The following is a 5,000-nucleotide window of genomic DNA, read 5'->3' on the forward strand; positions in this document are numbered from 1 at the left end:
GAAAGCGTACGTTATCCCGAACGGAAGTCATGGAGGGCGTTCCCTCAGCAGCTTTTAACGTTCTCGAGTCTCCAAGAGTTAAACTAACACATATGTATCTAGAAATGCGTATAATATATTTCTACTCGGACGAAGAGAAATATATATATATATATATATATATATATATATATATATATATATATACGTATACTTTCATAGGAATCGTTTTATAGAACGAACAATGGAGTCATTAAAATGTTCGATAGATATATAAATATATAGAATAGATATATATTACATATATTTAACATTTTTAATTTTCGGCTTAACTTATATGAAATATATTAATTTCGTAAAAATCTATTCGGAATTATGATTTTATTGATTTATTTTAAATATATGCATAAATATACATTTATGCACATATAATGAATTACATACGTACATACATATATATATATATATATATATATATATATATATATATTTATTTATTTATATATATATATATATATATATATATATATAAATAAATGAAATACGAATATAAAATAATTAAAATGAAAAATAGAAAAAAAATTACAAAATAATTATATATAATATCGATATTTCCAAAGATCAGTAATCATTTTTATATACACTGTTATATTACATTAAATGAATAATATCCAATCGATTCTAATTAATTTTACGGTATACATATATCGATACCATTAGTTATATAAATAATAAATCAAATCTAATATATATATATATATATATATATATATATATATATAGATATACATAGGCATAGTAACTGTTAGATTAGATGCGTTTCCCTTCGTTAGAACCGGCATGCCGAGTGCGAGCGCGTCCGCTCGCGAAACGCGTGACTTTATGAATGAAACCACCAACACGGGCTCTTACTAGCAGTAGGGAGAGAGAAAGAGAAAGAAAGAGAGAGAGAGAGAGAGAGAGAGAGTGTGTGTGTGTGTGAGAGTGAGAGAAAGAGCAAGCGACCGACCTGGTGGTTTTTTTCTTTCATTTTTTTTCTTTCTCTTTCTTTTTTCTTTTTTTTTTCTTTACGAGCGACGCCTAATAGTAGTAGTAGTAGTAATAGTAGTAGTAGTAGTAGTAGTAGTAGTAGTAGTACTCGCGTTTACTCACTCCGTTCTGTTCTCACAAACTAAAGACGAAGATAAGAAGTAGAAGAGTAGGAGAGTAGAAGGGCGGAAGGGAGGGAGGAAGAAAAAGAAGAAGAAGAAGTCACGGTCAGTCAACTATTGTCCCTTTCTCTTAGGTTATTTCCTAAGACGTAGAATACTTTATGATACGGTCAATAGTTTATCGGCAGGATGCCGAGTCTTGCACATTCGAGGAAGTCTAACTACCGTGTTGAAGGGGGTGGGGCAGGGGCGGGGCTCGAGGGCAGTTAGATGGTAGTAGTAAAGGGGTTAGAGATGGGTAAGGTAAGGTGAGGTGAGGTGAGGTGAGCTAAGATGAGGTGAGATGAGGTGCGCGGACTGAGGGACCTACATCTCTCCGTTGTTATAGTGTTAGACATCTTATTTGCTATGAAAGAGAAAGAAAGAGATGGATAGAGATAGAGATAGAGATTGGGATTGGGATAGAGTAAGAGAGAGAGAGAGAGAGAGAGAGAGAAAGAGAGAGAGAGAGAGGGAAGTAGTGGCTGGTTTTAATCGTAGCGTCGATGCATCGTGCATTATTCATCGCTTAATTAGATACCTTGGAAATTTTCGTGGCGAGTTTTAACAAGAGATCATGGCGAAATGAAAAAGAAAATGAAAGAGAGATAAAAAAAGAAGAGAAGAGAAAACGTAAAGGTGGATGGAAGAAATGGAATGAAAAAATGGAGGAAGTTTACTTGGATTACGAGACCTCTTCTACTTCTATTTTTTCTACTTCTACTTTTACTACTTCTTCTTTTTCATTTCTATCAAGATATATATATATATATATCGAAAGAGAGAGAGAGAGAGAGAGAGAGAGAGAGAGAGTGTACGATATAAAAATATCTTAAGGTTGTAATTACCTGATATTCTTTTACGAGATAAATTGTTCCCTCTCTCCTTCCCTCTCTCTCTCTCTCTCTTTCTCTTTCTCTCTCTTTCTCTTCTCTCTTCTTTATCTTTCATAAGTTCTTTTTTTTCTTTTATTTTTCTCTTTTTTAATTTTGTCAGAAGGACATTTTTCTCTCTCTCTCTCTTTTTTTTTTCTTTTTTTTCTTTTCTTCTTTTCTTTCGTTCTTTTGGTTCGAATTTCAAAGATAGAAAATTATTACGTTCGAAAATTGTCTCGACGGGTTAGAAAACGATGTCGCGACGACGGGCCACGTTCGATTAAATTCTAGGCCGACTCTACCGGCGTCGTATCTCTCTCTTTCTCTTTCTCTCGATTCGTATATATCTAATTCTATTTTCTATTTTAACGCGCGACAGCGCTCGTCGTCGCCACGACGATTTTATACGTCTGCGATATTTCGAGAATAAGAAGGAGACGACGACGGTGCCAGAGTGACGCGGCTCGTTTACTTATTATGTACCAAGTCTCTTTACGTTCGATGAAACTTCTTTTTAAATCTTATTGTTTGTTGTTCGTTTAATTTAATATCATTCGAATGTAGACGTATCTTAATGACCAATCATTTCTTATATATTCTTATAATTTATTCTTTTTTCTTTTTTTTCTTTTTCTTTTTTATTTTTCTTTTCCTTTTTTTCTTTCTTCTTTTAAACATAAAATTTTCCACGAACGAATTATGAACTATAATTATATTCTATTTTTAAATTATATTTTATATATATATATATATATAGTAAAAAATAATCCTTATGGGAAAATATAAAACCATAAATCGATAATAATTTATATCTACACGGTGTGGATTCATTAACGTAAATTAATCATCATCATCATAATCATAATCATCATCATCATCATCATCATCATCATCATCATCATTACAATCAAGATTTTTAATTTCTACGTAAACGAGCTTCTTTATAATTACTTACTATCAAGTTATCAATCTGATATTTACGAAGGGAAAAAAAAAAAGAAGAAGAAAGGAAGAAGAAGAAAACGAAGAAAAAAAGAGGAAGAAAAGAGAAAAGAAAAAAAGAACGAAAAAAATAATCAGAAAGAATCTTATATATCGAATCGAAGATTAGTCAATGGTAGGAATCGTTTTAGATCGTGGTAATTAAAACGTTAGAGGAAGAACCGACGGAATGGCCATTGGCGATTAGAAGGGAGCGAACAATTATACCAATGTATTCCTTTACAATATCACGTGAACGTCACGCGAGTTAACGTCTCCGCACGTGCGTTTGAAACCAATGTTAAAGCTTTAAGAGAATCGCGAAACAACAACAACAACAACAACAACAACAACAACAACAACAACAACAACAACAACAACAACAACAACAACAACAATGACAACAACAACACCCACTAAACCGATAAATAGTTATAATCGTTCGTTTATTACGTGCCACGTAATACATAGTACTATAATAGATATATAACGGGCTGCGTATAAATTTATGCGATAGGAGTCGACTTCAAACGGATCTATCTATTCATCTATTTATCCATCTATTTATCCATTTATTTATCTATCTATCTATCTCTATCTCTTTCTCTCTTTCCGTTCTACGTTATAGTACAATATAATCGATTCAATAATTTGTTTTCTTCCATTCGTCTCTACAGTCCTTTCAGTAATTCCCATCCCACTCCTCTCTCCTCCATCGATATCCTCAATCCCATCGTATCTTCTTCGATACGATGAAATTTTTCTCACTCGTATGTAATTTAATTCCATAATATTTGAATTACGATAATATTTTCCTATTAACGATCTTGAGATAATTTTCTTCTTTCTTTTTCTTTTTTTTTTTTTTTTTTTTTTTTTTTTTATTACTTCGAACAATATTTCATACATTCTTGTAATTTGATTTCAATCGACGAATTGTCTATCGTATTAAAATCGTTTAAAGAAATTTAATATCCAATAACAGTACAATATATCACGCTATATGTATTTATGTATTTATGTATGCATATAATGTAATGTAATGTAATGTAATGTAATTTAATGTAATGTAATGTAATGTAATGTAATTTAATGTATGTATGTATGTATGTATGTATGTATGTATGTATGTATGTATGTATGTATGTATGTTAAGCTCACGCTCACACACGCTAGAACATAAAAACATCTGTTTCGCTAGAACACGATTCCTATTTCATAATTCATGAGATTTCGAATCGGCATATCGTTTTAGTATAGACGAAATTCTCAGCTCAACTCTCTCGGCATTGACTTTACGCAAATCACCGTATTTCATTGACCCACACGATTCGTGACTATCTTTTTAAGAAGAACTCGTTCGCGTTCCACCTTTTCCTTCCTATCGTACGTAAGTAAGTAAGTAAGTAAACAAGTAAGTAAGAAAATGAATAAGTTAATAAATGAGTAACTTACAATTCGATAATTTCTCATGACGATTTAAGATTAATCGAAGAAGTGAACATAGTATTTCGCTGGACGATTCAATTTTATCATCCTATTTTTCTATTCTCTCTCTCTCTCTCTTTTTCTTTTTTCCCCTCCTTCTCCTTCCACCTCCTACACCTCCCCTCCTTGCCCTCTATCCCTTTTTATGTTCGATCTCCTCGTAAAAATGTTCTGTCACATTTTTAAAAAGAGAAATCGAGATTGTGATATGAGTTGAACCTAAAGGGGCGGGGGGATGGGAGAAAGGAAAAGGAGGAGGAAGTAAGCCAAAAAAAAAAAAGAAAGAAAAAGGAAAAGTGAATTCGATGAAAAATTTCCCTTGTGTTTCTTTCCTCTTTTTTCTTCTTCTTTTTTTTTTCTTTTTTTTTTTTTTTAATATTTCCTTTAATTTCTATTTTTTTTATATGTATTCATATACATACATATATGTAAGGCATATATATAGATGGATAGATAGATACACAACACATATACACATACACACACA

General features: G+C 31.8%; 1 long non-coding RNA gene across 1 annotated transcript in view; it reads left to right on the plus strand.

The window, feature by feature from the left end:
* LOC124427803 overlaps nt 1-5,000 on the plus strand; it is a 44,559-nt gene that overhangs the window by 3,981 nt on the left and 35,578 nt on the right. The gene's annotated exons all lie outside the window — the stretch shown is intronic.

The sequence above is a fragment of the Vespa crabro genome, chromosome 11 (genome assembly GCF_910589235.1).
Source record: "Vespa crabro chromosome 11, iyVesCrab1.2, whole genome shotgun sequence".
NCBI lineage: Eukaryota > Metazoa > Arthropoda > Insecta > Hymenoptera > Vespidae > Vespa > Vespa crabro.